Genomic DNA, 12,406 nt, shown 5'->3' with positions numbered 1-12,406 from the left:
TTCGCAGTAGGATAAATTCCTTTTTTCCAGATTCATATGGCATTCTTATCATAGTAAACAAGCTCATTAACAGGTGTTTAACAGTAACACAGTATTTAGTATTACATATTTAACATTCACTATTAAATATTTAACATTCAAGTATTTATGTAGGAAGGTCGGAAACATCTTAAACTAAGTTCTACCCCCACTAAATTGAACACGGCCTTTCCAACGGTACCAGTCTTGAAATTGTACGATGTCGGGAAATGTGCGTACTGGATTTCGTTTTTTGGCATTTTTAAATAAATTGTATCTCATGAACCGTATGCCGCAAAACTCGTGGGTGGCACTGTTGGAAAGCCTGTGGTCGAATTGAGTCTGGCGGACATTGGTTTGAAGTCTCTACGACCTTCGGTTCTCGAGGCAATGACTGACATACGAACAAAAAACAATTTAAGCTCTGCGACCCACCAGAACAGTTCCACGACCCACCAGTTAAGAAACACTGGTGTACAGTATATGTTTTGCTGTGCATTTCAATAGAGGACACATGCAAGTGGCGATGGCAAATCCTGAGAGATCGCTTCAAATGTGAGCATATTAAAGACAAGGAGGTCAGGAGAAGTGGGGCAGGGTCTGTGGGGGGTCCGGTCATGGAAATAGATGGCCGTCACGTTAAGGCCATCCTTAAAAATATTTTTGTTTGCAGTAACAGCCAAAAACAATTAAAAATGGGTCGGTAGGTAGGTCAGTATTTTTTTTTTCAAGATTCAAAGTAAAAAAAAAAGTTCAATTTTGGTCATGGTGATTACGTAGGAATGAATTTACACAAATGTGCATATTGTGACGTAACTGACTGGGTCTTCAACCCGTGCCTTCAGGCGCACCATTGCAAACCTCATTCTGATGCAGGTTATATAGACCAGCCTTTCTCAAACTTCTTTGACCTGAGGCCCGGTCATGGCAGACTTTTGGGTCATAGGGCTCATCTACATGTACGCAGAAAGAAGGCTACAATAGCTCTTTGCCACGTTATATTGACATTTGACTATACAATACTCAATGCTATACAGTGTATTTTACAGTCTCTGCTCTAAGAAAGTTCCAAAAAACGACGCCGTTCTATTAAGTTTCGTTAAATAAATAAATAGCCTTCCAACAGGTTGAAGCGGAGCTTTGATACCAACGTTATCGATTAGTTTCAGTTTCTCTCGCGCAGACGCACATTGAATGAATGCTCATACCACCACTTAATTGTAGGGCTCCATGTTTAATGACATCGATAGCAGAAACGTTTGTTTTCTTTTTTCGTCGATCCGCGGTTTCTTAATCAACTGCGCAGCAAATTATCAGATGAATCACCGGGCCTAATTTCACTCCACGACTCCGCGGACCAGCAGTCTCCATGTTGCGGACCCATATTTTGAGAAATGCTGAATAGACCACAACCAATTTCAATACTCCGACACGGTCACCGCTAGACTAGGGGGAGAAGGGATGAGAAAAGATCAGGCCACAGTTCTTCCAGAACTTCGTAACAGCGTTATCAGTTTGTGTGAATGAAACGAAGCGTAGGCCATAGTGTGACATGCGTAAAACCAATGGTGTAGAGATGACGCCACAGGTTTTTTTTTTAAGTGAGCCACGTTTGCATGTAGGCAATTTATATTCACAATACTTGGGCCTACTAAAATAAATATTATTTTATTGCATTTGTATTGGTTGTTTAGAGTAAAAAAAACAATCGGTCGGTATTAACGCAAGTTTACAACCGGCAAGTCGGTCGGACTAAAAGGGGAAAAAAATAAATATTTGGGTCGGTTCTAAATTGACAGGGTCGGTCGGGTTACGGCAAACGAAAATATTTTTAAGGATGGCCTAACTCTGAACTCTCTGAATTCTCAGCTACAACAGCCAGCAGATGCCAGCATCAGCCAGCAACCGGCAGGGGGGAACCAGATGCTAGGCTGTAGCCAGGTCCCAGGTGGTAACCAGGAGGCAAGTTGCCCCCAGCCAGCACAAGGTTGTCACCAGCTAGCCTCAAGTCATTCACCAACCTTCATCTATCCAGCCTAAAAACAAGATGGGAGAACAGAGGGAGAGGAGATGAATCGGGAGAAGATGCCTTTGAGAGGGCGTTACGGTGACGGTTTTACAAGGTAGGACAACTCGACATGACACCGCCATCTCCCCCATGTCAGCCTGTGCGGCCTGCCCAGCTACACCTCCACCTCTGCCTCAACAGGAAGATGAAGATCAAGTTTTTTTTAGAAGCCTCCAGCCCTCCATGTGGAGAATGTCCGTAGCAAGGAGTGCAAGAGTTCGTTTCCAGATGCACCAGCTTATTTATGCGGCTGAACTGGAGGAGGATGGACTTTAGACATTCTGTTTTTGATTTGCCTTTTGTTTGTTTGTTTACCATTTTCCCCAAACTCACTGACCTATACATTTCTTTTTGTCACACACACTTCACACAACTCACTCACTATACCACAACATGTATACAATAAAGTAATTGAGTTGACCTTATGGCTGCGTTTTCAATTGGACAGTACCACTCAGAAATTGGGCAACCCAACTCTGTATTTCTACAGAATACAACAATGTCAAAACTAGGGCTGAACGATTTATTGCATTTGTGATAATATCGCGATATGATGAAACACGATTTTCAAACCGCAAAGGCTGCGATTTGTAATATGTGACGTCACCAAAACGCATTTATACTTGCGCTTGCCGACGCGCCACCGACTCTTCTCACGGACCACTGAAGAAGCAAAAACCGTAATCAAGAGGACCAGCTAACAGTGTCAAGAAAGGTCTGATCAGTAGAGCTACTTTGGTTAAAAATAAACCTCTTCATTACCTTTTGCCCGAACCTGCCATGTCCCTGGTTCTAGTTCATAATTCCCCTGTGCTGCTACTCTGGCTGGTAACTTCGTTCACTTGTCCAGCTGACGATTAAAACTCCACGACTGTTTAGGCTGCACAGCAGCCATTCACCTGTGCACTGGGGACTTTGTTTACTGGAGTACAGTGACAATGGGGGCATTTGCGATATCCAAGGGGGTTGGCTGCACAAACATTTAATCTCACAGGTAATGCATAATGTTATCCGCAAGTAGTTGACACAGCTAACCACCAAAAACCCAGCTGTTCTAACATTAGCTTACCAGCTAAGGCTCTAGGCCAGCGGTCCCCAACCACCGGGCCGCAGGACATTCCTAACCGGGCCGAGTTAAACCGAGTTTAAAAAAAAATGCATGCAAACTAAACTAAATTTAATTCGCAATAATGTCACGTTTTTACATGGCATAGGCCTATATGCAGTTGTTTGATTGCACGCATGTTTGCATTTTGCAAGGTCTATTTTCTTACGTCTGTCTGTCCCGCCTTCAACACTTTTACATATTGCCTTCAGCACTGTGCAGCCTCAGGTCAGCTCACTTCACTTGATCAGTTCTTGGCGAACGGTAGTGTCACACGAAGTTAGCTAAACTGCTAGAATGAGCAACAAAAAACAAGCATCTTTAGCAGGTCACTGGCCAGAGTGTTTGAGTTGCGAGAGCAGAAAAAAAGTCACCGTTAGCTGCACATTTTAGTGATGAGGACTGGGTGTCAAAACTCGCTTACCTGTGTGACATATTCGGGTTGCTTAATGACCTCAACCTGTCACTCCAGGGGAGAATGACGACTGTCTTTAAACTGGCAGATAAAGTCGCTGCAGTTGTAGGGACGACGAGTGGACCGGGGTGTATTTGATATGTTCCAAAAAGTAGTGGGGGTTTTGGGAGAGACTGAGGCAGGGCCCTTTCTCTCGCAGCTGGTGCGCGATCACCTTGTTGCGCTCTCAAATGAGTTTGAGCGTTACTTCCCATCCTTCAAAGATTCACGGCAAACCAATGAGTGGGTCCGCAACCCATTTGTCAATATCCCGAATAGTCCTAACTTGTCAGCGCAGGAGGAAGAGCAGTTGATCGAAATTGCAAATGACAGTGGTCTTAAGAGTGTGTATAAGGAAACCTCTCTGGCGGGTTTTTGGATCAAAACCAAAGCAGAATATCCTGAGATAGCCGTAAAAGCGCTGAAAACGTTTCCCACCACATATGTATGTGAGGCCGGGTTTTCGGCAATGACTGCAACTAGACAAATTGCACAATCGACTGGACATTTCAAACACACTGAGGGTGTCACTGTCTTCCATCACCCCCAGATGGAAGCTTCTTGTTGCAAGGAAACAAGCAGGGCTCCCACTGATTATATTCGTAATGCACGTTTAGTTCCCATATTTTGTTAAGCATGTTCACACTTATAGATGTAGCTTCAAGTTGTTCAATATTCATAGTTCATATTGTTCAATTTTCACTTCTTCAAGTTCACGTTTTTCACAAGAGATCGTTACCTTCACTGTTCATACATAACTGGAGCTAGTTCTTTTCACTTTTAGTTCTTCCCCCCCGCCGTTAGCGATTCGTGAGCTAAGGAGTGTGTGGGTTTTGTTGTCATCTGCTGGTACGTAACTGCCCTATTACCTAGCTCCCATTTCAATTGTAGGCAATTATGTTTATCTTTCCTGCATTGCTCGCATCTGCCAGGTTTCATGGTCAGATTGGTCACCCAGTTCAATACGCGTCCATTATTGCAGGGAAATCGCATTTCATCAGCTGTTGTGGTACGTGGCTACTTTGATAAATATGTTTTAGTTTATAGTCTAGTTAGTAGCACTGCCCCTCAGACGGTGAGAGCGTCTGTTGGCTCCTCATGATGATCCCCATTGGTGTGATTGTGTCTGTGTTTCATTGTTTCCTTTTGTTACAGAAGTTGGGGCCTTACCGCAGGGAGGCTTGTCCCCTCGTGGTGGGAGTCCTATTTTGCATGTGTGTGTTTCACTGTGTAGCGTGCACCTGGGTGGTTGTGGTGTTTCGCTGTGTGCATTCCCAGTGTAGCGTGCACCTGGGTGTGTTTCGCTGTGTGCATTCCCAGTGTAGCGTGCACCTGGGTGTGTTTCGCTTTGTGCATTCCCAGTGTAGCGTGCACCTGGGTGGTTGTGGTGTTTCGCTGTGTGCATTCCCAGTGTAGCGTGCACCTGGATGTGTTTCGCTGTGTGCATTCCCAGTGTAGCGTGCACCTGGGTGGTTGTGGTGTTTCGCTGTGTGCATTCCCAGTGTAGCGTGCACCTGGGTGTGTTTCGCTTTGTTCATTCCCAGTGTAGCGTGCACCTGGGTGGTTGTGGTGTTTCGCTGTGTGCATTCCCAGTGTAGCGTGCACCTGGGTGTGTTTCGCTGTGTGCATTCCCAGTGTAGCGTGCACCTGGGTGTGTTTCACTGTGTGCATTCCCAGTGTAGCGTGCACCTGGGTGTGTTTTGCTGTGTGCATTCCCAGTGTAGCGTGCACCTGGGTGGTTGTGGTGTATTCCTGTTGACACCAGTCCAGGTAGCCTGCCTCCCCTGGGTAAGCCCCACTTCATGTATTTAATTATTTGTTTTGTCCTGTCTATGGGAGTATCCATAATGTGAATTGTTCTGTCTTGTCAAAATAAAATGACCGTATGACGTATCCTCTAAATGCCATTCTCTTCAGGTTGATGTGTTCTTGAAATACAATAAAGACAATCATTTATAGAATTCCGTCTCTGTCTCATAATTGCAACGAACCTGTGTGCCTGCCAATCTGATAGCTAGGAAGTGTGTGCCCAGGCTGCATTTAAGCACACCACCTTACTATTTAATTCCTGGGGGAGCATAACTCCTCTAGGTGGCGTAGTCGACAACTAAAACTTGAAACTCTACCCCCGCCTCACTACATCAATATTCCGTTTAACCTGTTTACATGCAAATAGAATGTCACGTTTTGAGCATACAGTATTCCTGTTTACATAGCAATCGACGACAAACGTCAGCACAGCTACAGCATACACAGCTACAGCAGATACAACATCTTCAGGGTCTTTCACCTGTATTTTACTTGTTCAGGCGTATGTCGATAGCCAGCCTCATTAAGTTTTTCACAAATCTTTGTAAAACCGTCGCTATTACGACATTTTCTCCCGTCGATGAACTCCATGACATTTGCATGATTGCAAGACATAAGTTGCAAAGCAGCACACTTATTGTTCTTCTTAAGTTTTCTTATTCCTGTAAGCCCGATTTTTGGCCAGCTCCTGCTCCAAGACCTTTTGAGAAATCGCCACCGGGTCCAACTCTGGAACGTCCGGCCGGAACCGGTGTAGTGTGGAAATTGAAAATTATGTCACTGACCCTTGTCATTCTTCCGCCATATTGGATTGAATAGAAAGCGAAACTAAAGTTTCACAGGTCACAAATTTGGTCCGAACTTCACGAAACTTGATGTACTTGATCCTTGGACCAAGCCTCACAAAAGTTACAGAAAGGATTTTTGATTCTCAGAAGCGTTTGCCCGTCACAGCCAAATGAATTCGGCGGCGAAGCTCCGAAACAGGAAGTCGTCCATATCTCAGGAACACTGTCACATATCGATACCAAATTTTGTATATGAACTCGGGACTCCAATGTGAGGGTGCATAAGCTAAAAAAAAAAAGAAATATTCCAGCATTTGGCAAACCACCCACCCGTATTTGGTAACTGCCACCTTGCACCTTTGCAGTTGCACTCCTATCACAATGCCTTCCAAGTATGCACAATGTCTCTGGCCAGCCTTGCCCAATCATGAAATCCTTGCTCAGCCATGGGCTAGTATGGACTTACGAACTGAAATGCGAAAAAAGTTGCAGTGTTTGGACAAAATTGCGAGGTCGCCCAGAATTCACGAGGATTTGCTGAATTTGCGTTAATTGTTGCGATCGCAACATCGCAAATTCCTGGAGGGACTGGTTTAAGGTTACAGAAAGGATTTTTGATTCTCAGAAGCGTTTGCCCGTCACAGCCAAACGAAATCGGCGGCGAAGCTCCAAAAAAGGAAGTCGTTCATATCTCAGGAACACTGTCACATATCGATACCAAATTTTGTATATGAACTCGGGACTCCAATGTGAGGGTGCATAAGCTAAAAAAAAAAAGGAAATATTCCAAAAGTTTCCAGCATTTGGCAAACCACCCACCCGTATTTGGTAACTGCCACCTTGCACCTTTGCAGTTGCACTCCTATCACAATGCCTTCCAAGTATGCACAATGTCTCTGGGCAGCCTTGCCCAATCATGAAATCCTTGCTCAGCCATGGGATAGTATGGACTTACGAACTGAAATATCAAGGAGAACATTAGCTATTTATTGCTGACGTAGTAGTTATTTTCACATTAACGGTATTCAAATAAAATTTTTCATTATTGTTAAATATCATGATGGGAGAGTATTATTAAAAATGTCACAAGTATGCAAATTCATATGTTTACGGGCATTTAGGTTTTACTGTGTTGTTTTGTTGTAAAGACATGCAAGGCATTCTGAGCCATATAATGAACAGTGGTCGGCAGCACTCCATACGTATTAATATGAATAGGTGTTTCTGTAAACCTAGGGACAATAAACAGCTATCTCTGTTTGAGATCAAAAACGAGCTGGTAATCGCTCATTGAAGAGGGAACTAAAAAAGATTGTTTTCCTAAAAGCATGGAGTTGACGAAAGAATAAGCAGGAAATGTCACGTTAATGTTAAATACATCTGAACGCTAGGTGGCAACGTTGTATTACATTTCACTAAATAGGCCTACGGTGTGAGCTTCACAAGTAAGGAAGGTGCAAATATTATGTAATTTATCATAAGAAATTATTGGAAATGTTATTTCTTGTTTATTCTAATTGCAAACCACACACATCCATTCGTAATCACATGTACACTTTTAATAACCTACCTTGAAAAGACTCTCATTTCGTTTATTTGATGTTGCCTAGCAACGCAAAGATTCTAGAACAGAGCTTCAGAGAGACGTTTTGAGTTTGTGGCCAAGTAGCCTACCTAAAATATCGGTTTCCATGTGTATGTGCTGGATGGTGTGCGTCCTTTATGAAAGTAAGTGTTTTATAGAGTTACAGACATAATGAGTCATGTTGTAGTGGTCAACATAAATGTGCCCCTTCTGTTATTACAATGCTAAGCGGACAAGCATGCTAAGCAGAGATTTAGTATCATTCATTTCTTGTGTGGCTAGCTATAGGGAGGAGATGTTTGTTGCTAATTGGGATTTATGTTGTTTAGCGTAATGCCATGGTCATTTGATATGAGATGCTTGCACTCATAACTTCGTCACTTGTAACTTTAGGACTGCTATTTTTTTTACTAACAGTAATTCACGAAGCACTTTAGCCTTAAAAGTAGTGCCTAAGTCTGTGACAGCTTAAAAGAAGTGGCGAGGACTCCTAACGCGATCAGGGGCGGAGCTAATGGTTCACTATAGGGGGTGCGACGATCTTTAGTGGGCCCCTATACTGTCGGTGTTTATCCCAACATCATGTTTTTATTTAGTCCACTTCATATTGTGCTTATTAGAGGCTGAGGCATTTTGTTTATGTCCTGATGACCTAGCCTACTGTTCAGTCTGTGCATCGGGGCAGCTTAGGCCTGCGACGATGCGAACTGTATGATCAGGCTCGCCTGCAGGTGTAGGCCTACGGCCGTACGCACTGTGCGTACCATCAGGCAACTCAATGAGAGAGAATTTCCCCTGTGTGTGTTCACACAGTTAGCCCACCATAACTTCCCAACTGCTTCACAATTGTGCAGTATCCCATTAACTGCTCGACAATAGGCTATTTACAATTTTCTTTAAAATTTGTAAACACGTTGTCAAAATTGACGTTAATGTTTTGTTTGAGCAGGAGAGGGAATAATAGCCTAACAAACGCACGTAGCAATTACAGAAGTTGTGGGCTAGGCTACTTTCTTTTGCTATGGTTGCCTGTTATCAACACACATATTAAGCTAATTCACTAACTCAAGACTTCAAGGCTATCATGGATATAAAACGTTTTTTGGAAACAATGAAAGGGTGGAGGTAGCAAAGGATGGAGGCAGCAAAACTAGAGGAGTTATTTCAGATTAACAAGGTAGGCAAAATGCTGGTCAAAACGTTAGCATTACATCTGGATTATAGCTACTGAATAGACCCCTTCGCAACGGTGGTGAAAACATAAACATTCGGGTGGGCGTGACGTCACTGGAGGCAGAAACAATCGTTTGGATAGTGAGGCGGCTATTTGAATAGTAGATAGTGAATGCATATAACTATCTCCTAAATGGTCATGTCCAAGACTTACAATAGGCCTACAATGACGTGGTGAGTTTTGTGTTTGCCGAACCGACATTTTACCGAGCCAGTGCCCGCCCATGTCACAAGGCAAAGATGTATTGCAAACATGCTAATTACCAACCATTTCGTTTGAAAATTCTAAAACAACAATGTTTTTTAATACTTCAAAATAACATTTGATAAATAAACCTCACATTTTTCATGTCTAGATTTGAACAAAATCTAGTTTGTTTCTTACCGGGGCTTTTACTGCCTGAAATATCCAATTTTGTTTACCACGCTCGGAGTTAGTGCTGGGCCTTACACAGTAGTAGCCTAGTAGCTAGTAATCAAGGATTTGGTTTAGCTCTTCGAGTCACAGTAAAATTAAATTTTTGGTAGGCTACATAGCTTATTTAGATACACTTATGGTGTGGGCGCTTGCGTTTTTTTAGGAATCCGCAGTCTTGGTTTGTATAGAAATGAATAAGTGACATACATGTAAAGAGGTTGGAAATACAGGACGATTGGTAGGCTAATATGTGAGGTTCCGATACAAGGCTTGGGTTATCGTGAGTCAAACGAACAACTACGTTCTCACTGGAAACTGTAGCCTAGGCCTACTTATTTCAAATTTAACCGATGACTTTTTCGGTTCTGGCACCCGACAGCACAGCAAGATGAGACCATGATAACCATAGCCTCCCGAATATGACTGTTCGTTTAGCTTCCCAGCTGAGGTGATGGTTTGTTTTGCCTCCAGTGAACGTAATGACGTAGGCTCAGAAGGTACCTATAATGTTTACTGATGTTAAAGCGTGAACGCTGTTTAAAGCCATGCACAACGGTAAATTAGAACAAAACTAAAGATAACTTTACCCTTTATAGGGCCGTATAAAGTTGTTCAAATGAATAGGTCGTTATTAGGCGTTGTTGTTGTATATTGCATATGGATTTTGTACTAGGCTACTTTTTAGGTGACCAATGCACGAACGAAACCGGGAAACGGACAAATATTATTAAGCCTTTCAATGTTTTGTTGCGCGCGGATGGGTAGATGGTGCGCTTAACATTCATTCCTACTGGCGCGCCTGATAGTGACTGCTGTTGTCGCGGCAAGCTTAAGCCTATGCTCCTGTCTCTAAATAGGCCTAGTGTAGACTAGACCTACATGCTATGTCACTGATTTTCTGTAATAAATGCAGCCTGTAGCATAGGCTACTTCGGCAAACCCAGACCGGTCGTGGCATCAGTTTCACTTTTAAAACGCAACAGTGTAGCGAGAGGGAGAGTGCGGGCTATTTGCAGCATGACAGACGAACTCCCATTGTGAGCGCAGTGGCATCTTTAGTAGGCCTAACATTTTTCATTATTATTTCCCCCCAGCAATCAGTACAAATAAGCATCGGGAAATATAACAATTAATCAAGATAGATTTGGCCAAAAGTGGGCCCCCTTTGCGGTCGTGGGCCCGGAGCGACCGCCCCCCCGCTCCCTCCGCTTATGAACGCGATGTTTTGAAATGCGTCTACTATTCTCTACAGAAGCTTCCAATCGCGAGGGAACTTGCATTGTAGGCATAACTAAGGGATGCAATAACACCACCAACGACCAACACTAGCCTACTCATTGTCAACATGTACATTAAATGTAACGTTTCATGTGAATCAAATTAAAATGTTTTCTTTGCAAACGTAGGCATAGGCATATTTGTCAGGGAGGTAAAAAGGGGCGGGCCTTTGACGTCTGGCATAGCACAATGAGGGTCCTTGAATTTAAATAGAGGCGCTGTTGTACTAATTGGCCCATATCTGGCTACCGAGAGCCACTCACGATGCAGCCACCTGAGCTTAAATGAAAAGTGGGCACTGTACCACTACATTCTGCTACACATGCTTTTAACCAGCAAAGTTATAAATGTTTCTAAAATTAATGAAAATGGCACGAGGATGTCAGTGATATGCATTTCTATGGACTTGATGTGCTGGAGATAGAACATGAATGCAAAACATTGTTTCCAATCGTTTTCTCACTCATAATGGCAATCGATTTGTTACTTTGTCAGATGACAGAAAAAGCAACCCAGGTGGTGTGGCAAGGTCACTCACAGCAGCAGGTGAACTTGAATAAGGACATGGTGTTTTTTTTAGTTAGTTATAGACCTAGTGAATACTTGGACCCTGTTCAGACTGCAGGCAAAAGTGGCCCAAATCTGATTTGGGGTCAAGTGACCAGGTCAGTGTAGTGTGAACACTCAAATCTTACCCAGTTCTGATTTTTTCAAATTAGATTTAGACCACTTCCACATGTGGTTTCTGAATCAGACCCAGGTCTTGATTCTACATCGACATTTGTGACCCTGCAAGGCGAAACCAGTCGTCTTGCGCACAGTGCTATTTTGAGAAAATCCACGATAAACAAACGTACGGGTTAAAATGTCGAATTTCACGTTTTTGCATAATTCGACAGTATACAGTCTACACTTTCATATTGTGAACAAATTTCACGGATAAACATACGTTTTGATTGTTAAACCCTGACTTTATTTAGGTGAAGATTAATCACATTAGCAGTCATTCCATTTGTCCATGCCGCTATAAGGTTTTACGATAGAACTAAAATGTAGCCTACTCATTAGGCTACTCGTTACTCAATGTGTAAGCTCTCTATCGTTCTTGGCAGATGTAACCGAATATGAATGTGAAAGACTTGCCTTTCAGGGCACGAACGGTCAAAAGCACGAACTTTTAGAAATATCCTGGCATCATTTTACGGACCAGGAGAAGTTTTCCATTGATCTGTGTACATAGAACTTCTTCTCCTCTTACTTCCCCCGAAATACATTAATTATATTCTATAGTAACACCTTATGACCGTCCCTGGTATTAACTAGGGGGCAGAAAAAGACACTCACTCGGTTGATAAAACTGGACATAGTCAGTCATCTGCTTCAAAGTCACGCTACTGTAAGGCTAATAATAGCTGTGTCCTCACACTATCGCACGTGACAATTTACTTAAAAAGGTGATTTTCTCCTCTTCTGGCGTATCGTGACAGGAGAACCATGCCAATTTTGGACCCTCAATATACATATCATTGGAAAGCTTAGTCAATGGCCGTTCGTGTGAGCACATTAACTTAATTTAGTAAATTTTACCAGAACGACTGGTTTCGCCTTGCAGGGTCACATTTGTCATGCGTACCATAGTGTGATGTTCCG

Source organism: Alosa sapidissima, chromosome 19 (assembly GCF_018492685.1).
Source record: "Alosa sapidissima isolate fAloSap1 chromosome 19, fAloSap1.pri, whole genome shotgun sequence".
In the NCBI taxonomy this organism is placed as follows: domain Eukaryota; kingdom Metazoa; phylum Chordata; class Actinopteri; order Clupeiformes; family Clupeidae; genus Alosa; species Alosa sapidissima.
Note: the sequence above shows the minus strand (reverse complement) of the source record.